We start from the raw sequence: 27,492 nt of genomic DNA, 5'->3' as shown, positions 1-27,492 counted from the left end.
CCCATCTTGAATTGTTTCCCATTTCTTGTTACAGCCCGTCTGTGTTCACTGTTTTCCTCTTCAAGTACCCAGAACGAATTTCAAAATTATCAGGGGTCCCGAACACTGTTGCTTTTTAAATTTCTGTTTTATTTCTCCTTCCATCTGTTTTTACATATTTGAGCAATTTTAAAAGTCATAAGGATTTGATAGCATCTGTTTCCTTCTTACCGTACACGGAGCGAGTCTGTGTCATGCCGTAAAGCGTTTATGATCCACTTTAACCCTGTAACATCTGTGCACCATTTTCATTTCTAAGATTATAAAAAAAAATTCATGCATTTTCTTTTATATATCTTTTTTATGACCAAATCCAAAATGCGCGAAAAAAATGTAATACAAAATGTAAATATATGTTTTGTGATAAATTTCACTTTTAGAGATGAGAAAGTTTGCGGGTCTCCGTGACAACTTATGGGTTTGCTAATTTACCAATCCTTATTATAAACCTTATTTTAGCCTCCATTGTCTTAAGGTTCCATATTAGGACATTTGCCAATAATCTCTACGTTATATATATAGCGGAAGATAACGTCATTGCAATGATGCCTTTGAAAAGTGGGAGCAAAATTATTAAGGATAAACCCCAGAAGACACAGTCAATAATTCCCACCACTTCTTATCCTCAGCCCACATTATAACAGCGCCCCCCCCCCCCATGCAACCTCTAACCTTTTTTTTTTTAGAAGAAAAACATCCAGCTTGTGTCTTCCAAAAGCTGGATTTTGTGTGGAAAAAAATCAGAAGCTATAGTTATGTAGATCGTTCTAAATTGTGGTCAAAATGCACATGACAAGGCACAAGTCTGAAAAGTGCGCCCTGTGCAGAAGCACGCTCGTTTCCAGAGTGTTATTGGCTTGTGGGCAGCATGTGCCCAGGGTATGAGTGGTTCATGTATACAAGGTGTGAATTTTGCATCGCCCAGTATGTTTTTAGGAGGTGAGTGGCGCATGGACAGCATGTGAAATCATATGAGTGGAGTATGTGTGGCATGTATCCTATGTGTAAGTGGTGCGTCTCTACATGTGTACTGTGTTTAAGTGACGCCTGGGCAGCACATGAGTGGCATGTTTCCAGGATGTGAGTAGTGCATGTGTAGCATGTATCCTATGTGGAAGTGGTGTGTGTCTACGTATGTACAGTGTGTAAGTGGCGCCTGGGCAGCACATGAGTGGAATGTTTCCAGGATGTGAGTAGTGCATGTGTAGCATGTATCCTATGTGGAAGTGGTGTGTGTCTACGTATGTACAGTGTGTAAGTGGCGCCTGGGCAGCACATGAGTGGAATGTTTCCAGGATGTGAGTAGTCCATGTGTAGCATGTATCCTATGTGGAAGTGGTGCATGTGTACAGTGTGTAAGTGGCGCCTGGGCAGCACATGAGTGGCATGTTTCCAGGATGTGAGTAGTGCATGTGTAGCATGTATCCTATGTGGAAGTGGTGCATGTGTACAGTGTGTAAGTGGCGCCTGGGCAGCACATGAGTGGCATGTTTCCAGGATGTGAGTAGTGCATGTGTAGCATGTATGCTACGTGTAAGTGGTGTGTGTCTACGTATGTACAGTGTGTAAGTGGCGCCTGGGCAGCACATGAGTGGCATGTTTCCAGGATGCATGAGAGGCCCGCAAACCTTTGTTGCATAGGTCAGCCCTTGGTACCAACCCTTGACCATGGCTGAAATGTATGACTCCTCTGGTGACCACACTAATTATCTACTCAATACAAGCCGCAATGACAGTAATCAAAGCCATAGAGAAATCCTGTAAGCTCCTGACCGTGGCCACTGTTACCACAGCTAAATGACGTCTTCGGTATTGTGCAGGTCTTTTCCAAGTTTATTTTGGAACAGTGAAGGGAGTTTTAATTTCTTCTGCATGTAAAGTGTCTTTTCTCCTCCGGTGTTTTTCACAGAACATCTGTGGGTTGTCTATAGGGAACATGAACGCTACCGGGCTTGTGATAGTGAAGAAATACAGATATTTAAATATTAGCTGTATTATTGCTGTGGAAAGCCGGAGGCAGTGCATATTTTCTGATGATGACTGCCTCTCAAAATGGGATTTTAATGCTGCATTATGTAGACACAAAGGGAAAACATGGCCAGGCTTCGAGGCTGTTGGCAGTCAGTCCACACAGAGAGAAGCAAAGAACGTACTGATAGTGTAAGCACCTCTAGCTGTCGGCTCATTTTCCACAATGAGCCTTAATGTAATCCAAGAGGTTGTCAGAAAGAGAAAAATCATGTTAAATTGTTCCACCTCAAAGCAGCTTCTTTTCATCAATGTCTTACATCCAACCGGTGCACAGATGCAGCAGAATACATTGTAACATGTGACATCTCATAAGGCTTGTACACCCTGTTCGGTTACGAGACACGCCAGTTGAAGCTTTTATTTCAAGGATATATTTTTTTTACTGTGCATAGTAATAAATTCTACTCCATCTGTATGAAATAAAATTTTCTGTAATATTTGGGGGTGGGGTATAATGATTTTTTTTGTTTTTTTCTAGAAAAAGTCACATTGACATATAAATATAGGTTGTATTGAGCCACAATAAAAAAAAGTCAAATGAAAGCTGTCACCTACAGTATATCAAATAACTAGAGGAAAACCCTAAAGACCCCTCAAATAGAAAAATAAAGACGTTTGTTATGTATTTAGCTATAAAATGTTTCTGCAGTCTCCCCACCACCAAACTTTGAGGATCCCAGCCACTACAATGTTATGATTTGTCCATAATGACGTCATTTGTCCTTGGCAGCCAATCACTGACGGCCATGGAGAAGTTTTGTCATTAGTGACTTATCCTTCTCACAGCACTGACTAGCCACCCTGGTCATGTGATGTCATCATTGACAACACTTCATCGTGTCAAGATCATAACACAGCCGAAGAAGTGGTGATTTCCATGAATTTAAAGATTCTCCTCCATTGTTGACCTCCAATGATCCCAGTTCTCTATTATTACGATCTTGACATGTCGAAGAGTCGTCCATGATAACAACATGTGGCTTCGAAGGGTAATAACAGCCACCCACGTCAATTTTTGTTTAGTTGTGACCTTCAACAGCAGTGATTAGCCACCAAGGTCACGTGATATCATCATTGCCGACACTTCAACAGGTCAAGATCATATACATTTTTATTATGATCTTCATTCAATTAAAAAATATTAAAAAATGTCCTCCGAGGATCCCAGCCGCTCCAGGAACTTGACACAATGAAGAGTCGTCCATAATGACGTCATGTGACTCTGATGGGCAATCACAGCGGCCCATCCCGATATTTTGTCAATAGTGGCTAATCCTTCCAACTGCAGTGACTAGCCACCCAGGTCACATGGTTCCTTATTATGACAAGACCATGACACAGCAAGAGAGTGATCGAATTTCAATACATTAAAAATAAATAAAAATATCAACATTTTTAACCCATTGACGCACCATGACGTACCGGAACGTCATGGTTAAGGGGACAAGTATGGAGCGGGCTCACGCGCTGTGCCCACTACTAACAGCCATGAACAGCGATCATGCTAAAAAGAGGGGGCAGCCCCCTCCAACTGCTCAACGACTCCCCCTGACGTGATCACGCGGTGCCAATGGTTGTCATGGCAACCCAGGGGCCTAATGAAGGCCCCCAGGTTTGCCTTCACAAAAGCCTGTCAAAATGACAATATACCGCAATACATTAGTATTGGAGTGTATTGTACCTTTGATCTAACAATCACTGGTTCAAGTCCCTTAGTGGGACTAATAAAATTTGTAAAACAAAGTAAAATAATGTTTTTAGTAGTGAAAAAAATTAAAACGAAAACCTTTAAGAAAATCAATGTGTCTAACTTGCCTAGTGAGTGTTGTCACATATATTACGCCATGTCTGCCGTTATGATAATTTGGCTCAATTTGTGCCATTGTCTTTCCTTCAAAAATCCTGCATCTTACAGCACTACTCATACATTTCTTCTAGTGGTGCTTTATAATACGTCTTATGGGCGGAAAAATTCAGTAATTACATATAAAGGGGATACATAATAGCAATCCATCTACCTGAAGCCTATATATTTCTGTCCAAACCAACTAATATGTTATAGACTCAATAGTAAAGATGCAAAAATAAGTACAAAAAATTGCTTGGCTGATTTTTTGCAGATTTTTGTCAGGCTTCCATGACTTATTCTCATTATTGAGATCCATTAAATTGCAAATTTGTAAGGTCCTAAGTTTATTCCCATTCAGCGGTGTATAGATATGAAAATACCCCACTATAAAGGTAGGCCCCTTTTCCCGTGTATGTTCATACCAGGCCGTCTCTACATACAGGAGCTTGTTCACCACTATCATTCCGTTCCATTGAAGTGGAGAAGAGCAGTGTGACCATCGGACCTTCCAATTTTTCTAACATTTTAGGGACCATGGAGACCCAGGAGCTCTGTGAAGTTCCTCACTGAGTTGAAAGGAGAAAACTAACAAACAGTGGGTCCCATAGTGGCTTAAATAGTATTCATTCCCCTATGCATCATAAAGGCATGGAAAAACAAGGTTGCTTTCCTCCACAAGGGTTACCCTCTGGATTCTCAATATGGGCATTCAAATGTGTATAAGTAATGTCCAACGCCATGGGGACATAAATATCTCTGGACTCTCATTGTCTGGGCGGGTTATAATGGCTGGAACTACTCTCAGCCATTTTTCAGCTATTGCAGCACGAGAATTAGGGGCATAACTTAGCGCCCCCATAGTAAAGAAAGGGATGGGCCCACAGTATTAAGTGACAGTAGGTGCAACCAACCCCTTTCCATATGCCCTATAAGGGCACAGTGACATCATAGAGGGGGGTCCGACTCGGACTCTGGTTTACCTGTCCCACCCATGTATTACATGGTCAGCCATAGGAGATGTTTAGCCAGATGCAGTTTTGATCAGCTTTTATCCTCGGGGCTCCTGAAGCCGATCCTGCACCGAAAACTTGATTATTGGTCCAGCTTTAATTAAAATTAAAGGGTTATTAGTATTATATATCAGATCTTCTGCACAAAGTAGAACCCTTATAGTAGAACTAGACAGTTTCCCCCATGAAAGGAACATTCTCAAGGAAACCGAGTTGGCCACCGTCAACCTCAACGCCCCGGAGCGCCTGCTACAATTGTACTGTAGTATTACCCACAACGTAGAGGGATTACCTGCAGCCATCTAAGAGCTTCAGCTTTGCTCTCTGGTATCATCTGCCTGAATAACACACCATAGGGACATCTGAGAGATTGACTATAGCATAAGAAATGTTCACTCGGCAATCGCAACCTTGAATCAAGAATAATCACCGCTCTCCACTTTATACAACCGCTGGAGGAAATTTTACATTAGGACGACAGGTGCATTTTAAGCACATTTAATCATTCAGCAAAGCTTAAAACCGAAAGGTGCAACCTGCTCATAATATTACACAACTTGTTCCAAAAAGGGAGATAATCCCGAAATGACGACTCCGTGTACAGCCAAGGCGAAGGTGTCGGCAGAACCTCGGCGCACGCGGCACCTCATTATCTTACATTTTTCTTTCATTTTAATTCTTTCGCTGGATTTTGCCATTTCCATGACAACTCTTGTCTTAATTAATGTGTTTGATTGCGTTGGCTTCTCGGGAAGCTGACTAGAAAAGAAACCATCTATTTTAAAAGTTAATCAGCAAAAGAACATGGAAATGTTGGAAAATAAAGACAGAGATTTTCGATGGTGTGAATTTGTGTACTGCAAACAAACAAGGACGATTATGGATTATGCAACGTAGACGACCGTCAGTCTCAATCCGCTTATTCTAATGAAGCAAGAAATAGAGAATTAAATGATTCATTGGTTACAGTAAAAGTTGGGTTTTTGTACTCATTAACAAAGATGAGCGAATGTCCCGAAATATGTTTTGTGTCCGATTCTAACAAACAGGTCGTCAAATTCAATTTGGTCTGAAAAAAAAGTTCCCCCGATTGCCCTGAAAAGTCGTAGATGACACTATGTGGTCTTCTAGGACTGCATCCAACCTCTTTATAGCTATAATGGCGCTGTATAAATGCGTGATGCAGAACAATACGCCAATTTTTGGTGGCGCTATTAGATATATGAAAAACAATAAGTGACATGACATATGTGACGTCCGTTTCGGAAGGCAGCGGCACCCTATTAGCACCAGAACTAAAAGGAGTTGTCCAGGCACGAGGCAGTTTTTCATACTGATGATCTAACCATAGGATAGATTATCAGTTTAAGATCGGTGGGGGTCTGATACCTGGACCTGGCTTGCTCAGTTGTGCCGGACATCGGGTGTTATGCAATGGCTGGTGTTGGAAGCAGATTGCTCCATACACTGTATAGCGGCTTGCTGCAGTACTGCAACTCTGCTCCTATTCACTTGAATAGGAGCAGAGCTGCACTACTTCGGCACGGTCACTATACGGTGACTGGAGCCATTTGCTTCCGGCACGGACATCCGGTGCTCAGAGGTGGCTGGAACAGCTGATCAGTGCGGGGTCTGGGTGTCAGACCCCCACTGATAATATACTTATTACCTATCCTGTGGATAGGTCGTCAGTATTAAAAACCGCACAGCAATGGCTGCCTAGCTAACACTCTGGCACTGGCTGACTCCTATCTCTCTCTAAAATCTATCTCTCTATCAAATTATTGTCAATCTAACTATTTATTCTCTGTTCCTCACATTGAAACACACTCACTGACACTAATCTACTATCTATCTGCATTCTGTGTTTTACTATCTCTCACTCTCTGTCTGACGTCATCTCTGTCCTATTTGCAATACAACAAAGCAGCAGCATGTCCTGCTTGGGCTGTTTATAGTGGCTGACTCATATGACTATCATCAGTGACTCACACCTATACCCCTCATGATTGGCTGTGCTAGAGGAAGGGCTGCCAGCAAGACATAATGGAAAAGCCCGCCAGGTCATCACCCTAGGTCATGTGATCCTTCGTCTCTGTCTTCTTTTCTTCTTTTGATCTATAAAATGGTGCCCCCCATTTTGAGCGATTTGTATGGATGAATACCAAAAATTTCAAAACTTTTCAGAAACAAATTTAATTAGCATAGAATCGATTTGCTCATCTCTACTCAAGTATTCCTGCCCTTGAGAAATATTCTAAAGGATAAAGATTTACCCTATTGTTTTTCCATTAACTTCATATTTTTCTATACTTATAAACTCTCCCTTTAAAGAGTGTTCTCATAAGAAACCTTATTGTTAAAAAGGTCCCCCCGCCAATCTCAAGCACAGTAGAGCTCTTCATAAAAGTTAATGGGAGATAGAAAACAGGCAAGTGACTGCACTAGTATGGGGATCGGCCACAACCATTCTTAAAACAATGGGAATCCCCACAGTTAGACCCCCGCCTATCAGACTTTGCTCAATATGTCATGAAAGTCTTTGTTAGGATACCTTCAAATTTAATCCCTTTAAATTTATATTGCTTAAAATAGATATATATCTATAATAACATAGACTATAATAACCATTTTTATATTATTTTACATGTTTTGAAGCCCTCTGAATACACTTCCAACACTGGCTTAATGCTTCCCACCACGTCCTACTGCTTCCATGCAGACACCTTTGGGTTCTTACCCAGTAAATAGCAAATAAAAATGGGGCTCCAGAGCAAAACTTGGAATGGGACGTACGCCATCATGATCTCCTTCAGCATCAAGTGATTTCAAGACATGAAAGGTTTATCATTATTTGTGACTTTCAACTTGAAGAGATTAATTTTACCTCTCTCCCCGTCCATCATCAACACTGATGGCTAAATGCACCTTGTCTCTGGTTGGAGGTGGGCCCCTTAGCTGTTGGGTTCCTTAGGTGAAACTATGGGTCTTAAGGAAGATCAGCCATAACTTTGGCTCTTTTGGGAATAGGTAAAGCTTGAGTTTTGAAAATTCGATCTTCTTGACTTTAGTAAAGCTATATGCTAAGACTAACATCTTGTAAGGTGCTGGTCGTTTGCTTCCTTACTCTTACGCATAGACATCTAAAAAGGTATAGTAAGGCCTTATCCCCACAAGCGTTGAATACATCCGTGTAAACACTGACGCATGGTTTTCAATGGGGCTGTTGACACGGCCGTTGTTTCAATGGACCATGTGAAGGGTCCGTTGAAATATAGAACCTGTCCTGTTATCTTCCGTTTCCATGGATCCCTCTATAGGCTAATGTCTATGGGGAGCCATGAAAACGGGATCAGCACTGGGGCACCACGTTACGTTTTTCACGTCCAAATTTTCCCACGCTCATGTGAATCTAGCCTAAGGCAAATGAAGGTGGTCCATCTGGAGGACCAAATCTCACGGGATGGTAGGAGCTAAAGCCCCAGAGATATGCAAAGGAATACTTTATTAACTGAAGTGGTCTGCCATGAACTTTCCTCCTTAAAATGCTATATCTGAATTCCACAAAATGCACCACAGCAGAGTCTGAGGCCGATAAGAGGTCAGGCACCCTGAGAGCAAACAGCTGAATTCTTAAGTCCGTTCAGATCTGTCGAGAAAAGTATACGTTCAGCATGTCTTCATAGCGAAGGGCTAGCTACTAGCAGACCACTTATTACTAGGAGGTCACCCTGGAAACCTTACCCCTCTTTTTACATTCCATTAACATCCACATTTCCCCGCATCAGAGAACACTGATGGTTAAGTGTGAATGGTGTTTCAAGAAAGTCTCTGAGACGGACAGGATGGTATTTATCGGGTGCAACCTCATGCACAAATATGTGATCATGATTACAGGCTTGTAAACAAAAACAGTTTAACTCCGCTAGAAAACCGCAAAGCAGTATTTACCCTCTTAGCCTTGAACACACCATATGGAACGCAATGTTTAATCTTGCATCAACTCTGTGGTTAGTGTAGGAAAGGGGGTGTGCGGAGAGCTGCAGTCACTACAAATCTGCCAAACCCTTTCCATCAGCTGCACCTAGTATGACCTACAGTGGTGGAAACTATTATTACTAGGAGGCCTACTTTATGGCACTTGAAGGCTGCAGTACATTGTAGATTTAGAGGAATTCAGTTCATCGAAAAGCTAACTGCTTTTGCCATGTTTATTGTGGTGTAATGGAAAGCTAACATCACTGTGGTGTATGAGCAGGCACTTAAAGGTGATAAAGAAAAATAATCATGAATAATCAATTGCCAATATTATATGCTTATGCTTCATATATGTAAACTTTGAAATGTATGTTATATAATCTTGCTAGCTTAGGTTTGTTCTTAAACTGTATTCTCTTAATATCGGACTGCTGGCCTCCTTACCAGACCTTCAAGGCCGTTCTGAGAGAAGATTGCCAAGTTTATTGGAGACAGACATGATATTTTAGGCAACATAAATCTTGTAAATAGAATGATGTGTTATTAGTATGCATTTTTTTGTGTGTAGCCAATAACTTGTAAGGCGGATCCCTGATGGCACCAGAAAAGACTATAAAAATGTTAATCTACAAGTCAATCTGTAGGTCTTCTGTCTAAGGGTATGTTCACTCGGCTTATTTTTGGCCGTTTTTCGAGCTGTAAATGGCCTCCAAACGCCATAAAAATCGGAAGCAGAACGCCTCCAAACATCTGCCCATTGATTTCAATGGGAAAAACGGCGTCCTGTTCCAATGGGGCGTTGTTTTACGTGGCCGTTTTAAAAAATGGCCGTGTAAAAAACACCCGCGAAAAAGAAGTACATGTCACTTCTTCAGCCGTTTTTGGAGCCGTTTTTCATTGACTGTATAGAAAAACAGCTGCAAAAATGGCCGTAAAAAAACGCTGCAAAAATGCGAGTTGCTTAAAAAACGGCTAAAAATCAGGAGCTGTTTTCCCTTGAAAACAGCTCCGTATTTTCAGACGTATTTTAGTAAGCGTGTGAACATACCCTAACTCTTGAGAGGATCTCCGTGGCCATGTCTTTCTTATTTCGTATATTTTTCTCTCACTCCCTTAACTTATTACTGTAACTTTTCTTTCTTAATAAAACTCTAATCTAATTTCACCGAGGGACAAGAGAGTTTGTTTAAGATTTCCATATTAAAGGGAATCCCTTATCAAAAAAAAATCACCTTTTGTTTAAATCAAGTTTCACTTTTCAGCTTGTGCTGTGTACACGGGGAGCAGGGCCAGCAGTCATCTCTTTATTGTCAGAGGGCAGTAGTACGATTAAAGGTAACACCTCTATTATAAAGGCAGATAAAACAGTATCACACCATTGAATAAAGGTGATGGGGACAGCTGACCTCCTTCCCCTTCCTGCACAGTGATCTCTGCACATGTCACAGAGCATGCTCACTACACTCTTCATTAGAATTCAATTGGTAATTTTCTGACAGAGGCTTCTTATGTCTAGGTGCCTGTTGTAAAGCAAATCTCAGGCAAATTGACTGCCGCCCATAATTATATGAAGAAAATAGAATATAAAAAAAGAAAATAAAAATAGATAAAAAAGGAGTATGCTTTGCTATGTATTTCTAATTAGTACAAAAATAAAGTGCTACCTTTTCTTTACATAAAGTAATAATAATAGTCATAAAACCTGGTCCAAATCTAGTTGACCCATCCACAGGAAGCCCAAAGAACAAGAAGTAAGGTCTGACTTATTCTGAACATAATATGAGAAGACCAGGGTCAATGGAGAAGACTATTATGCTCAAGAGTGTTGAAGAAGTAGAAGAAGACGACCTCAACAAGATGGATGGAGACACACATGGAAATCATGAACACACCAAAGAGAAGACTGAAGACCCCCAACAGAGAAGAGGACATTCTGGAGAAACACCTTTCTTATGGTCACCAGTAGTCAAACCTAAAGTGGACGACGTAAACAATTTCCATGTCATCAAATACACCTGTCTCATCCTCCGTCACACTACTATACAGGTGCTAGACTTTTCTCAATATACCAGCCCTATAATTGAACCATTTCCTCATATTCTCTGTTGACGGTGGGCCGCATAAGTGAGTTATGATGTAGAAAAACTGACAGGAAGAGCAATTGAAACTGACATATTTCATAAAAGCAAAGCCGGCATTTGTAATTAACAGGGACGGTAATTATTCATTCACCTCGCCTTCTATCTGATTGATGTCTTCAAATAAAGACATTTCGTGTATATGTTTTTCCTTCTACCTCTTAATTGGAGGGTAATTATAGTCAGCATTAAAAAAATAAAAGCCTTCAGGACATCCTTAGTGTCAAGATTTTTTCTTGGTTTTTTTTGGAAGAGACGCCTGTTGTTTTATTAAAAAGAGATAACACATATAATAGTTGATGAAAATTGTGCCAATGAATTGTATTGAGCAGTAAAGGAAATAAACAGAGTCACTATGTAATTTTTTCTTGGTTTCTTTGTCTTTCGCATCATTAAAGGGTCGAAGAAGAATTCCATACAGTATATTGTACAATGGAGCAAGAAACATTGAGGCACACCATTTGGCCCAAGGTTGGCCCAGACCAGGTTGGTTACATCAGGGGTGTAGATACTGGCGGGCCTATGTGCCCTGGGTGATGGCTGCTATAGGGGGTGATAACAATATCTCGACCAGGGTCTTTAGTTACGGGGCTAGAGTAGCAAACTGAATCCTTGCCCAAGCAAAGTAAAGTCTAGCTACGATTTTGGCCTGCATACCTTATTTTAATGGGTGGTGAAAATCTGTGTTGGAGATCCAATCTCCAAAGGTCCTACAAAGAAGGGTGTGAAGAAGGAACTCAAGGATCATGGAAAGGAGATGGAGGCAAAAAGTCCTTCTATCCCAGATGGTTAGAGATGGATTAGTGTTGACCAACACCCGAAGGAGTCCCCATTTTAATTTTGCTATGGGGCCCCGTGACCGGAGAAGGGAAAGAATATCATTGGTGGTATAACCAAGTGTAGACAGCAAGAAAGAAGAGAATAAGACTGGAGATATAACCAAGTGTAGAAAGGAGAAGATTAAGATAAATATGTAAGAGTAGGACTGGTTACATAACAAGGTGCAGACAGCAATAACGGGGAGACTAGTAATGTTACATAATTTAGACAAGAAAATTAATTGGGACCTAGTTGCCGTACATATTAAGTATGGTTGAAAAAGGACATACGACCATTAGTGGTGAATACAGAAGTGATGGAATCCCATATCAAAGATAAAGCATCTACTATGGAGCTGGGTTTTGTATCCTTTCTATAACCCTTGGGCCATTTTGTTACCCCATGTTTTCTAATAATGTAGTTCCTCTGGAGGCACCCTGCATAGGTTCTTGCCAAATATTACCAAAGGGCATGGGACCAACCAGTACTGAACCACCCCTCCCGAAGGGCAGCTGCATTGGCTGTATCAACTGTATGTACATTATTTTAGTTTATTAAATCTAAGGCAAAAACATACCTATAAGGTAAACTCCAATAGAAGGGAAAAAAAATTCACAACATGCTGTACCTTCTTAGCCCGTGTTGGAGTGGTAAAATAATGAAGATGAAAGGAAGTAGTGAGATGTGTAATACAACCAAGTGCAGTTGGGAAAGGAAAGGCAAACGTTATACTATTTTTAAAGAAGAGTAGGGAATGTGGAGCAGATGTGAGAAGTTAAGGGAGTGATATTAGCAATATAACAAGGTGTTGTCACAAGAATGGTGAGATCGTTTCTGATGGCTGATGACTGGTCAATTTAAAAAAAATCTATCAATCATGTTGGATTTTTTTTAAACTATTACTCCGATCTGCCAGTTCAGTCTGGAATGTTGATCATTGGACCGTTCGTATGGACAATTTGATGTACGATTGATAGGCCGCATTGTGGTCGATCCTAATCTTAAGTGTATGACCAGCCTTAGTCAATATGAAAAAAAAAAAAATACGATGAGCCCTTAAATAACAGATCATGATGGGTCATGACAGATAATAAAAGATCATAACAGATCATGATGAATAATAACAGATCATAACTGATCATGACGGATCGTAATGGACCATGATGGATCATAACAGATATTGACTGATCATGATGGATCGCAACAGATCATACCAGACCTGTCATATCCATCATGGATCCTGTAATAATGGGAGATATGATGCATTGTAAACAGAACCTAATATACACAAGTGAGAAGGGAAGCATGATCGGAAAGGGAGTGAAATTTCTAAGAAAATCATGTGGAGATAGAAGAAGCAATACATCCAAGTGCAAATAGAAGAAAAAAAATCAAGATAGTCCACTCATAAAACCAAGAACAAACATAAGAAACAAATTTAATAGGGTCAGTACGACCAATTTTAGAAGGGAGAAGAGAAGGCAGACTGATGATATCGCACATCGGTAGGGATCGACCTGAACTGACCATTTGGAGGACAGCAGAAGGACTATTAGTGGAGAACAAAATAATACGTTACCACCGTCAGTCTACTCATACGATGGATATTAACACCGACCAATGAGAATAAATCTTTTAGACTGACTGTATTCAGAAGATCCCAAACACCAGGACATCAGAACACATTTTTGCTTCTCGTTTTTTCTTTTCTTTGTGTGTCTACTGACTGATCTGGTTAGGCAATAGACATGCTTGGTCCTCTCCAGTGATTTTTCAAACTGTATCTTGTTTACTGACAGGCAAAAATCCATAGTTTCAAGCACTGTGTGATTTAATTAGTCAGGGCCTCATACCCCGATCAATGTTCATCCACAATAGGACAGCAGTGCATAACTATCTGATTGAAATATATGACAATATTTCATATAGCTTAAACGGGTCTAGAACATTCTGAATTATTTTATAGTAATCAGATATAAAGCTTTCCCTTGGATGCTGCTTGTACTGCATTCAATGAGATGATATCAGATTTGATTTAATGTTAGATATTGAAGCTTGACAGCTATGGCTTCTAAACGATAACATATCTATCTGGAAGATTCTTTGTACTAATGCCCCTAGAGTATAACTTGTATAATATGCCCTATGGAGAAGAACATTACTATTATAATACTGCCCCTATATACAAGAATATAACTACTATAATACTGCCCCCTATATACAAGAATATAACTACTATAATACTGCCCCCTATATACAAGAATATAACTACTATAATACTGCTCCTATATACAAGAATATAACTACTATAATACTGCGTGTATATACAAGAATATAACTACTATAATACTGCCCCCTATATAAACAAGAATATAACTACTATAATACTGCTCCTACATACAAGAATATAACTACTATAATACTGCGTGTATATACAAGAATATAACTACTATAATACTGCCCCTATATACAAGAATATAACTACTATAATACTGCTCCTATATACAAGAATATAACTACTATAATACTGCCCCTATATACAAGAATATAACTACTATAATACTGCCTCCTATATACAAGAATATAACTACTATAATACTGCGTGTATATACAAGAATATAACTACTATAATACTGCCCCCTATATACAAGAATATAACTACTATAATACTGCGTGTATATACAAGAAAATAACTACTATAATACTGCTCCCTATATACAAGAATATAACTACTATAATACTGCCCCCTATATACAAGAATATAACTACTATAATACTGCTCCTATATACAAGAATATAACTACTATAACACTGCCCCTATATACAAGAATATAACTACTATAATACTGCCCCCTATATACAAGAATATAACTACTATAATGCTGCGTGTATATACAAGAATATAACTACTATAATACTGCCCCCTATATACAAGAATATAACTACTATAATACTGCTCCTATATACAAGAATATAACTACTATAATACTGCCACTATATACAAGAATATAACTACTATAATACTGCCCCTATATACAAGAATATAACTACTATAATACTGCCCCCTATATACAAGAATATAACTACTATAATACTGCCTCCTATATACAAGAATATAACTACTATAATACTGTTCCTATATACAAGAATATAACTATTATAATACTTCCCCTATATACAAGAATATAGCTACTATTATACTGCCCCTACATACAAGAATATAACTACTATAATACTGCCCCTATGTACAAGAATATAACTACTATAATACTGCCCCCTATATACAAGAATATAGCTACTATAATATTGCCCCCTATATGCAGGAATATAACTACTATAACACTGCTCCTATATACAAGATATATCTACTATAATACTGCCCCTATATACAAGAAAATAACTACTATAATACTGCCTCCTATATACAAGAATATAACTACTATAATACTGCCCCTATATACAAGAATATAACTATTATAATACTGCCCCTATATACAAGAATATAGCTACTATAATACTCCCCCTACATACAAGAATATAACTACTATAATACTGCCCCTATGTACAAGAATATAACTACTATAATACTGCCCCCTATATACAAGAATATAGCTACTATAATACTGCTCCTACATACAAGAATATAACTACTATAATACTGCCCACTATATGCAGGAATATAACTACTATAATACTGCACCTACATACAAGAATATAACTACTATAATACTACCCCCTATGTACAAGAATATAACTACTATAATACTGCCCCTATATACAAGAATATAACTACTATAATACTGCCCCCTATATACAAGAATATAACTACTATAATACTGCTCCCTAAATACAAGAATATAACTACTATAATACTGCCCCTATATACAAGAATACAACAACTATAATACTGCCCCTATATACAAGAATGTAACTACTATAATACTGCTCCTATATACAAGAATATAACTACTATAATACTACCCCTTATATACAAGAACATAACTACTATAATACTGCCCCCTATGTGCAAGAATAAAACTACTATAATACTGCCCCTATATACAAGAATATAACTACTATAACACTGCCCCTATATACAAGAATATAACTACTATAATACTGCCCCTATATACAAGAAAATAACTATTATAATACTGCCCCTATATACAAGAATATAGCTACTATAATACTGCTCCTACATACAAGAATATAACTACTATAATACTGCCCCTATATACAAGAATATAACTACTATAATACTGCTCCCTATATACAAGAATATAACTACTATAATACTGCTCCCTATATACAAGAATATAACTACTATAATACTGCCCCCTATATACAAGAATATAACTACTATAATACTGCTCCTATATACAAGAATATAACTACTATAATACTGCCACTATATACAAGAATATAACTACTATAATTATCTTTTTTATTTGAGAACTTGCAACAAAATATTACAATACCTTTGCAATACACTCATAACAGATAAAGAAAATAAACATTTGTCTCTTAATAACATCACAATCATTAAACAAACCATAATATATGAATATTGCTCCAGTATAGATTGTTTCAACTATTTTTCATGATATTATTCTAGACAGTATTACAGGAGAGTTCTTCTTTATTGGTGACCGGGCAGCATCGCGCACACCACAGAGGGTACACGGTCACCACATTTATGACATATAGGAAACCTCTCTGATATAAACGGAGTTCGGGGTAGAAGTCTCCATACAGCAGCTGAGAGCTTCACTGTCCCATTAGATGTGGTGACTGCAGGGACACAGCAGGGACATTACTCTGTAGATAAGTCTCTTGTATAAAGATGACATTGGTTTTGTCGTCAGACAGACGCTGGAATATCGCCTGCCACCTGCTCCTATTCTTCACACTGTTCACATTAAGGCTATGTTCACACGGGGTATTTTGCCGAGTTTTTTGACGCGGTAACCGCGTCGCAAAACTCGGCAAAAACGGCCCGAGAACGCCTCCCATTGATTTCAATGGGAGGCGTCGGCGTCTTTTTCCCGCGAGCAGTAAAACTGCCTCGCGGGAAAAAGAAGCGACATGCCCTATCTTCGGGCGCTTCCGCCTCTGACCTCCCATTGACTTCAATGGGAGGCAGGAGAAAGCGTATTTCTCGCTGTTTTATGCCCGCGGCGCTCAATGGCCGCGGGCGAAAAACGGCGCGATAATTGCCGCGAAAATCGGCGTGCAGGGAGAGGAATATCTGCCTCAAAGTTCCAAACGGAATTTTGAGGCAGATATTCCTCCCCAAAAATACTCAGTGTGAACATAGCCTAATAGAGGTGATTTTCAGCCTCATCTTGGTTACATGTCTTTCCTACTTTTTTTCCTTCTTCCACTGCTATGTCCTGTAACACCCCATCTTTTGGTGGACATTGGGGGGTCAGCGTCTTCATCCTGAGGTTCGTCATCTGGGTTGTGTGAGGAGACTTGCTCCATCTCTGCTTCTTCTTCCTGGTCATCTTCCCCCAACACACAGTAACGTCCTCCAGTTATCGCCAGCGCCGGAGACTCTGGTGATTTCTTTGCAGCAGTGATTTTTTTCCTAGAAGAATCATGTGTTTTACTTCTCCTTTGAACCGTCTGAAATCCCTCCTCATCGATACTGGTCGCTGCGGCTGGATCAGCTGGTTTTTTACTGGTCGCTGCGGCTGGCCCAGCTGGTTTTTTACTGGTCGCTGCGGCTGGATCAGCTGGTTTTTTACTGGCCGCTGCGGCTGGCCCAGCTGGTTTTTTACTGGCCGCTGCGGCTGGATCAGCTGGTTCCTTACTGGTCGCTGCGGCTGGATCAGCTTGTTCTTTACTGGTGTTGGGCTGATGTTTAGATGTTTTGGTGACAGAGCGACTGGATATTTAGCTTTTAGCATGACCTCTATTTTCAGTGGCTGGTGACACTTGTGCAGCATCCACAGATGGGACATTCGTCTCTGGAGCAGGGTCTCTGGTACTTTGGCTCACATCCTCGCTGGGACTTCCAGGTTCCAGGGTTGTATCTACACATATGAAGACATCCTCCTGCTCTTCCTCCATGGCTTCATTAAAGGTCTCCTCTTTATTATGTTCTGCATGTGGACACTCCCGGAATGTATGTCCAGGTCCTGAGCACAGGTTACATATGACAGGTCCTGTACAATCGTCCTTCACATGCCCAAACTGACCACATAGTGAGCACTTAATACGGGAACAGTTGAATGCCAGGTGTCTGCCCCCACATCTATGGCACAGTCGCGGTTGACCAGGGTAGTAACATATGCCTCTCTCCGAGCCCAGGTAGAAGGAGTGCGGCAGATGTCTGGTCACTCCATTCTCCTGAACCAGCTGAATCTTGACAGAATATCCTCCATTCCAGATCTCCTCCTCATCATAGATCTTTGTTGGCAGTCTCTTCACCTCACAATATCTGCTCAACCAGTGCTGCAAATCTGCCAGAGCCACCACCTCAGACTGGAACAGGACGGTGGCGGTGACTACCTGGGGTTTAGTCAGCTGGATGACATGTAGATGCTCCCACATCGCGTGCTCCTTTGTATCGTTATAAATACTCCAGAACAAGTCTAGACTATATTGCAGCTTGAAACTGATGTCATAATTCCTGCTGGAGGGAACGTGGATCAGAGCAAACACCTCGGAAGCTTTAAACTTCATAAACTCCTTCAACAAAACTTTCCCAATGTAGAGTCTGGAGGGGAGGTTTTCCTCTGGTCCTGAGTACCTGATTCTGACCGCGTTCCTCCTCTGAGGTGTGGGGTTAGTCGGTCTTGTGACGCTGGAGAACAGTCTCCTGTACTGAGGTCTGTCAGCAGGTGGGTCAGGACTGGACCTCTCCTCATCTGATTGTACTGCAGATCCTACTGTGTCTGCTCCTGATCGCTGTGTAACCTGCACTCCATTCACTGACACTGTGAACGGCTGAACCTCCAGAACAGGGTCTGCAATGTCCGCCTCAGCCTGTGCCGCTGGTTCATCAGATATCAGACTGTCAATCACCGCGCTGAGCGAGGTCTCACTTACAATGTCAGTATATGCGGCACTTTCTTGCTCACTCCCAGGAGTGCCTCTTGCATTCACTTCATCAGTACTGCACATAGAGTCTACTGCAGTTAACCCCTCGTCAGCTGGCACACATTTCTCTGCAGCTTTAGCAGCATTTGTGTTGGCTGATTGCACAGACCCCACACATGATGAGAGATGTGATCCTCCAGCCACTGCACACTCATATCTTCCAGGGTTTCCCTGCGCCACAATATTATACACAGTCTTATAGTCAGTGTCTTTTTTTGCAATGATATTTTTTCTCTTCACAGTTTGGGCTCTGGTCTCCCTTTTGTTCTCAATTGCCCGGTTCTTTATTCTTGGTACTGTGCATGATTCTTTCTGCAATCTCTCCTTCAATATAACCAGCTCACGTGTGCAAACATCCAGACACTCACATTTCATCAGCTTTGCCTTTGGATCAGTCTCTTGGTTAATTTCAGTTCTCAATTTGCGAACTTGCATTTCCATTTTAAAGATATTTTTCTTTGTCATTTTTGTGCACAATTCACCAACATCATGAGATTCAGTTGACTCACCAGCCACCATTTCCAGATCATCACCTCCACCATCTCCATGCTGCAGGCCAAACTCCAGACTCTGGGCTTTCCCAGGATCATCAGCCCAGGACCCCTCCCCTCCACCTGGGTCAGAAGCCATGCATAGTCCTAACAGGGAGCTCACAAGCACACGTCTATCCTCTCCTATGGACAAGAATATAACTACTATAATACTGCCCCTATATACAAGAATATAACTACTATAATACTGCCCCTATATACAGGAATATAACTACTATAATACTGCCCCTATACACAAGAATATAACTATTATAATACTGCCCCTATATACAAGAATATAACTACTATAATACTGCCCCGTATATACAAGAATATAACTACTATAATACTGCCTCCTATATACAAGAATATAACTACTATAATACTGCCTCCTATATACAAGAATATAACTACTATAATACTGCCCCTATATACAAGAATATAACTACTATAATACTGCCTCCTATATACAAGAATATAACTACTATAATACTGCTCCTATATACAAGAATATAACTACTATAATACTGCCCCCTATATACAAGAATATAACTACTATAATACTGCCTCCTATATACAAGAATATAACTACTATAATACTGCCCCTATATACAAGAATATAACTACTATAATACTGCCCCTATATACAAGAAAATAACTACTATAATACTGCTCCTATATACAAGAATATAACTACTATAATACTGCTCTTATATACAAGAATATAACTACTATAATACTGCTCCTATGTACAAGAATATAACTTCTATAATACTGCTCCTATATACAAGAATATAACTACTATAATACTGCCCCTATATACAAGAATATAACTACTATAATACTGCCTCCTATATACAAGAATATAACTACTATAATATTGCCCCTATATACAAGAATATAACTATTATAATACTGCTCCTATATACAAGAATATAGCTACTATAATACTGCTCCTACATACAAGAATATAACTACTATAATACTGCCCCTATGTACAAGAATATAACTACTATAATACTGCCCCCTATATACAAGAATATAGCTACTATAATACTGCTCCTACATACAAGAATATAACTACTATAATACTGCCCCTATATACAAGAATATAACTACTATAATACTGTCCCCTATATACAAGAATATAACTACTATAATACTGCTCCCTATATACAAGAATATAACTACTATAATACTGCCCCAATATACAAGAATGCAACTACTATAATACTGCCCCTATATACAAGAATGTAACTACTATAATACTGCTCCTATATACAAGAATATAACTACTATAATACTACCCCTTATATACAAGAATATAACTACTATAATACTGCCCCCTATGTACAAGAATAAAACTACTAGAATACTGCCCCTATATACAAGAATATAACTACTAGAATACTGCCCCTATATACAAGAATATAACTACTATATTACTGCTCCTATATACAAGATATAACTACTATAATACTGCCCCTATATACAAGAATATAACTACTATAATACTGCCCCCTATATACAAGAATATAACTACTATAATACTGCTCCTATATACAAGAATATAACTACTATAATACTGCTCCTATATACAAGAATATAACTACTATAATACTGCCCCTATATACAAGAATATAACTACTTTAATACTGCCCCCTATATACAAGAATATAACTACTATAATACTGCCTCCTATATACAAGAATATAACTACTATAATACTGCTCCCTATGAACTAGAGTACACATCATTGCAGCCCTGTGAAATTTTGCACAGCTGCCATGATCAGTAAAAGGGGCAACCCACCATAACTTCGATTTGTTTCTTATGCAACTATTAGGGCACGGTCACACGTGGTGGAATTGCTGCGGAATTCTCCAGCGGCCGTTTTTTACATTTGTTTCAATAAATTTTTAGGCAAGTTAGTTCAGACGTTGCGGAAAACTCGGCTGCGGACCATAGGCTGCGGTGCGGCATTTTCCCTCCGCAGCATGCGCTGTCTGTTGCGGAGAAGAAGCGGAATTTTACTGCGGATTTCAGCCTCTGCAATGCAAAAACTGAAATCTGTGGCAAGTCCGCTGTCTTTTCTGCAACGTCTGAATTACCTGTCAAATATGCAAATGTTGCTGCAGATTCGTTGCGTAATTGCCCCAAATCTGCACCATTTGCAGCGGAAAAACGCCGCCACGTCTGGCCGTGCCCTTACACGGAATCTGACACCCGTAGTCTTAAGAGTCTTCAAAGAAGAACCTGTATTTTTTACTAAAAATTAAATGTAGGGGGTGTACAGCTTCTTTAGGCAATGCTCTTTTCATTTTCTAAATTGCTTTAGAAAGACACCCCAACATATCTCCTGCCATCAATGCTTCTAGAAGTTTAAAGCAGAGTAAGGTGCAAACCTACTCAGAACATGCAACTTTTTGGCCAATTAAATGATAGGTATATAATACTATATAAAGAGCGTCTCTCTCACTGGAGGACCTGTCCTGTCCTGTCCTGTATTACACGTTCAACACATTGATATGAATGGACACTGTGTAATACTTCATTTTCCCTGTGGTGGTGCTGCAGGGAAACTGAACACTTACTGCCCATTGATTAAAGCCGATCGCTGAGGGATCCAGTTGGGGGACACTGTGTAATACTTAATTTCCCCTGTGGTGGCACTGCAGGTAAATTGAACACTCACTGACTGGTTTCCCCCAGATCACGGCTGATTGCCGGGGGTCCCAGCAGGGGGACACTTTGTGATCATCCTATTGTCAAGGGGCCCTAATTACAAGTAGGGATGACCCACTTTAACTACAAAGGACCTTTAAAATAACACATTCAGTGGTTGAATGTTAGTTGCCTCTCCCTGACTGACAGCCGAACGTCTGCACTTTAATTCATGATTTTCCTGAATAAACCTAATATTCCTCTCATTCTGCTGTGCTCAGCAATTTCCCTGTTGGCTTTTCCTGTCCCCCTCCCCACCTCCCCGGGGTCTGATTTTTGGCGAGTGTCAGTCCAACTTATGATTATAATTTTTTGTCTTCCCACCAGCGGTCCCCATCGCTTGCTTGACTTCCTGCCGGCGGGGCACTATATAAAGACGCATTGATTTTCTTTCTGTGTCACGCTCCAGTCCCTGGCAGTGCTCTTGAGTTATTGTATATAGAAACGCTCTGGCCAAGTCGGAATTCATTTAAAGCCCTAACACATCACGAGCGGCAGAATAGAGGAAGACATTTGGGGTTTTTCGTCACATGGATCTTGTTTACCGACTGCTGAGTCACTGGAAAAAATTAGAGACTTGACATCAAGACGCATTTCCAACAAATTTGGCCGGAGTAAATGTGTTTCCAATATTCTGTGTAATTTTCGCTATGGTGTTACTAATAACTCTGCAGGGGCTGGGGGGGGGGGGGGGTAGGGTATTAATCCAACGCTGGAGAATTGTAACATTTCTGGATATAAGCTAAGAATGGAGAAGAAGCTGCTTGTACCCCATGATGTTTTATGGTCTTCAGGTAGCAGAGTTGGGGTTATCAATGCAACAGAGATGAGTTGGTTATATTATTCAGCTTTGCTATCCATGGACCTGTAGGATTATTTTAGGGGCTAATGCACATTACTCTATTACGGCTCCTTTTCCATCTTTAGTGGCCCCTTGTCTATGGCTCTGCAGTATATAAAAGGCCTTATGTATACACACAATGAAAAAAAACTGTTCAATGACAAATTCAGCTCTGCTATGCTTGGATGAGGGGATTTAAACCCTGTCAAATCCTAATTAGAAAAGACTGGAATAAAATCATAGTTTGAGTCACAGTGGGGACCCCAATGGAGCGTAGAATAATTTTGACCTTTCGACCAAGAGCCTCAATGGACACTCATCTTCGATTTGGTCATCGAGGAATTCTGGCATATAAAGAAAAGTCTTAAAGGGTATGTCCACAGTGAATTTCTCTGGCCAAAGTAGATTTATATTTTGCATCTTCTCTATCTATTTCCAGATCCCTTTTGTCATTCTTGTTTTTCTTAGTTCATTGGCCCTATGATCTAGGTCTTGGTCTACCTCATCATCTTTGGACCAGCGCTGCAACTATTATGACATTGTTGGGTTGTGTGTCCTATGCTAATCCTCCAACTTGGATGACCAGGATGTGACTTTTAGTTTAAAGGGGTTGTTTCTTCATAGTCAATTCCTTTTATATGAGAGTCGGCGCGGCGATCAGCTGATTTTGGGCTTAGCAGGGAATAGGCAGTATTTCATGGTGGCCATTCAAATGAATAGGGCATGTGGACAGAGGGTAATAAGACAACCCCTATAACTTCTCACTAAGGACTGATCTGGATGTGATTGCCTTCCAGGAGCTGATTTATAATGCTGGTATCTAATTATGTGGCAGAGGTGCACACAAGTGCCCGGTGCCAACCTCAACTTCTCTACTTCTTCTTATCAGGAGCGCAGGTAGGTGGGTTTCCAGTTGCCCGGACACCCTCCTGTGACCGGGGCCAGGTTAGCAATGAAGCTCCAGGCCCCGCTATTCCCCTGGCTCTCATATACAGTTAACGGTGCAGGAGAGGCAAGGAACCTTGAAATGCAGGCGGCACGATGACGTCATCAAGTCCCCTGTGTCATTCCGTTGGAACAGTTCTGGTTAGAAGAAACCATGTCTGATTGTTAGAGAATGACGTGTGTATCTGAGTGTGCTTGTTGTAGCGAGCAGCACTATCTACAGGGGACACTATGGCACTATCTACAGGGGGCAATGTGTGGCACTATCTACATGGGAACTGTGGCATTATCTACAGGGGGAAGCATGTAGCATTATCTTCAAGGCCTGTATGTGGCACTATCTACATGGGCACTGTGGTACTATCTACAGAGGGCAGTGTGTGGCACTATTTACAGAGGGAACTGTGGTACTATTTAGAGGAAGCACTGTGGCACTATCTACAGGGGGCACTGAATGTGGCACTATATATGCTGTTTTTTATGCTACAAGTAGTGGTTAGCACATATCCACTAGTCTAGCACTTTATATTAGAGTGTGTAATACAATGGACTAGACTAGTAGAAACGAGCAGACCAATACTCCTAGCGTAAAGGCCAGAGGCCAGCGGGAGTGTGGCAAAAATGACTAGGTATAAAAAGTATGTATTTGGAAACCCCCCTTTAAAAATCCTGCATTTGCCCGGCGTATTGTACCGCTTTCCTGTGAAAGATATTACATGAGGCCTCCGGAGCTTCACGCTGAGGTCCTCTCCGCTGTGACTGGTCCACCATTTTCTGTACATTTATTGGGTATCACGCTGTAACCCATCAAACACAACTGCTGAACATACTGGATGGGGAATAATTCTGCTCTGGGAACAGAAAAGAAAGCGGCAACAATGGCCATGATAACTTTAATTAGGATATTTTGGCAAACAAACAGGTCCTGGGGAGGTCTGGAATTAGACATCTTGTAACCAAGACACAAAATCTACCTCTAAACTATTCTCCCTGCTGCTCCGAAATACACAATGTACGACGCTGTCAACCTCAATGTCCTGAGATTCAGACAGAAATTGCACTGTAATTTTCAAGCAGAGATCCTTCCAGCTAAACTCTGCCCAAAAAGGAAAAAGACAAAGAGCGAGAAGGGAGAAAGAGAGGGAGAGAGAGAAATAGAGAGAGAGAAATAGAGAGAGAAGGAGAGAAAGCTGGAGAGAGGGAAAGAGAGAGGGGTGAGAGAAAGAGAGAGAGAGAAAGCGAGAAAGAAAGAAAGAAAGAAAGAGAACGAGGGGGGAGATAGAGAGAGAGAGTAAGAGAGGAGATAGAAGAGAGAGAAAGAGAGAGAGGGAAAGAGAAAGAGAGAAAGAGTGAGAGGAAATGAGAGCAAGAGAGGGAGAGAGGGAGAAAGAGAGGGAAAGAGAGAGGAGACGGAAGAGAGGGAGAGAGAGACAGAGAAAGAGAGAGCGAGAAAGAAAGAAAGAGGAGAGACAGAAGAGAAAGAGAGGGAGAGAGAGAAAAAGAGAGAAAGAAAGAGAGAGAGAAAGAGAGAGACTTCTAAGTCATTTTGCACAGACATCAGGGTGATCCGGAGGTAAAAAAATTTAAAGGAATTGTCCAGTCGTTTATAGATGAAGCTTAATCCTAAAAGAATAGAAGGTTCTGTAACTTTATAATAAACTTTGTGTTTAAATTTGTTACCATTTTCCAAATCTCTGCTCTGGACTTCTGCCATCATCCCTGTATATAAACCTTATCATTCCTGTATATAACCCCCATCATCCCTGTATATAACCTCCATTATCCCTGTATATAAACCTTATCATTCCTGTATATAACCCCCATCATCCCTGTATATAACCTCCATTATCCCTGTATATAAACCTTATCATTCCTGCATATAACCCCCATCATTCCTGTATATAACCCCGATCATTCCTGTATATAACCCCAATCATCCCTGTATATAACCCCCATCATCCCTGTATATAACCCTTATCATTCCTGTATATAACCCCCATCATCCCTGTATATACCAGCCATCATCCCTGTATATAACCCCCTTATCCCTGTATATAGCCCCCATCATCCCTGTATATAACCCTTATCATTACTGTATATAACCCCCATAATCTCTGTATTAAACTCCCATCATTCCTGTGTAAAAACCCATCATTCCAGTATATTACCACCATCATCCTTGTATGGATGGGCACTATCCGCTTGCCAATTCCAATTCACTACTGGATGGGTTTGATGTCTTTAATAAAGTGGCCATTCAGTGTGTGTGTGTATATATATATATATATATATATATATATATATATATATATATATATATATATATATACTCCTTATAAACAATGTTTCCAAATCCTCTTTACGATACCAGGGAAATTTATAGAACCAGCACATCAACCAATACACAGGATATTTCATACAATACGATACATTCAGTATACGAGATGGGGAAATGTGTCAAAACCGATGCAAAAGTGGAGCAATTGCCCATCAAATTCCACCGCTCATTTTTCCGAGGCCCTTTATAAAATGAAAGCGGCGACCTGATCCTTTGCACCAGTTTTGACACATCTACCCGATAATTCCAACATATGCGCAGAATACACAGCAATAAAGCTCAATGCAGATTTGGTGTCTTACTGTGACGTCGATACAGAAGTAACTGAACAGGAAAGGACATTACCTGCAAATAAACAGAAAGAAACAGAAATAAGTAACAGACATTTCACTTGTCATATTCAATCATATATGAACAGGGTTCTGGTCCCTGGCTATGATCCGGCTACAGCTATTAATGACATAACATGAGAACTGGATTTTTCCATGAGTATTGGGCTGTTGGGCATTACCCCGAGGGTGCTTCAGGTGAAGGGTATACAGAGGCCTCTCCCCCACTCCACACGGAGATGAGCAATGGTCCCCTAGACTGGAGTAGATAACTTGCCCACCCACGGTGATGTCAGCACTCCACTCAGAGTGATGTCATCAACGTAACTAATATGGCATTAACAAGGATGCCAACAAGTGACCCCTTGGGTGACAGAATCCCAATTGGGCCCCTTTTTACCCCACCCCCGGCTTCACAAGCATAAAGCATGTTTACCTATATGGCCATGAATTCCCAAGCCCGGTGGTCCCGATCGTTTCCCCAGGTTTGCCTGATGCGGACTACAAATAAAAGCACTGCATGATCGTAACTGAGAGAGTATTCAGCTCTGCTACATCTATATGTCATTTGGCATAGCCATGGTGTTGTTTTATGAATAGTTAATCACCTTGCATTATCTTAATTAAGGCAGTTTACATGATGCACAAAATAGACAGTAAAAGTACAAATTCAGCTCTGCTACATCTGTAGGGGAAATGAGCGATCATACGCTGCTTACTCAGGAGATATCAGATGATTTCCATTCTAAGAATGGCTTGTCCACTTGAGACAACCCTTTTAACTTTTTAGTGTCGGATGGGCTGTTTGCTACTT

The 27,492-nt window shown here is 40.4% G+C and overlaps 2 long non-coding RNA genes across 2 annotated transcripts in view; one reads left to right on the top strand and one right to left on the bottom strand.

Moving 5' to 3' along the window:
* LOC142741663 (uncharacterized) overlaps positions 1 to 11,556 on the top strand; it is a 21,291-nt gene extending 9,735 nt beyond the window's left edge. Inside the window, exon 3 of the long non-coding RNA XR_012881228.1 lies at positions 11,444 to 11,556. This is a non-coding gene — a long non-coding RNA (uncharacterized LOC142741663). The remainder of the gene's footprint in view (positions 1 to 11,443) is intronic.
* Positions 5,412 to 27,492, bottom strand: LOC142741662 (uncharacterized). The gene is made up of 3 exons (XR_012881226.1): positions 27,398 to 27,492; positions 26,652 to 26,694; positions 5,412 to 5,688 (listed from the first exon to the last, which is right to left on the bottom strand). It is a non-coding gene; the product is annotated as an uncharacterized LOC142741662 (long non-coding RNA).

Source organism: Rhinoderma darwinii, chromosome 2 (assembly GCF_050947455.1).
Source record: "Rhinoderma darwinii isolate aRhiDar2 chromosome 2, aRhiDar2.hap1, whole genome shotgun sequence".
Classification (NCBI taxonomy): domain Eukaryota; kingdom Metazoa; phylum Chordata; class Amphibia; order Anura; family Rhinodermatidae; genus Rhinoderma; species Rhinoderma darwinii.
Note: the sequence above shows the minus strand (reverse complement) of the source record. Positions and strands in the feature narration are given on the sequence as shown.